This window comes from Lupinus angustifolius, chromosome LG03 (genome assembly GCF_001865875.1).
Source record: "Lupinus angustifolius cultivar Tanjil chromosome LG03, LupAngTanjil_v1.0, whole genome shotgun sequence".
Lineage (NCBI taxonomy): Eukaryota > Viridiplantae > Streptophyta > Magnoliopsida > Fabales > Fabaceae > Lupinus > Lupinus angustifolius.
In genome coordinates, this window is record NC_032011.1 from 16385322 (window position 1) to 16385816 (window position 495).

Consider the following 495-nt stretch of genomic DNA (forward strand, 5'->3'; position numbering starts at 1 on the left):
GCACGTGGCTCTTCAATATTGCCATTCTTTGGACTCACTCCAGAGAGTAGCATCAAGTATCATATGTGGATTGGAAATTTAGTCATGATACTCTTCACTACTCATGGTCTTTGTCGCATTACCTTTTGGGCAGTTACCAAACAAATTTCTCAGGTCAATTAACATAACATTGCTCCTTTGCATGTATATATACTTTGATGCCCATGCTTATGCATAATGCAATGGTTTTTATGTTTTTTTTATTTGTTAAAATATAAAGTCATTTTTAAGAAATAACTTAATAATGTTTTATAATATTAATATAAAATCAGTATTAATTTGTATAACTATATATCAAACCTCAATTAGACTTATTAAAATTATCAACCCTCAATTACCCCGCTCTCTATATTTATTATATTCTAGATATTCTTTTCGCATTTTATAATTATTTGTGCATTTTCTCAATTGTTCTAAATTTAAGTTTTTATATTTAATCTGTATTTTTACAATTTT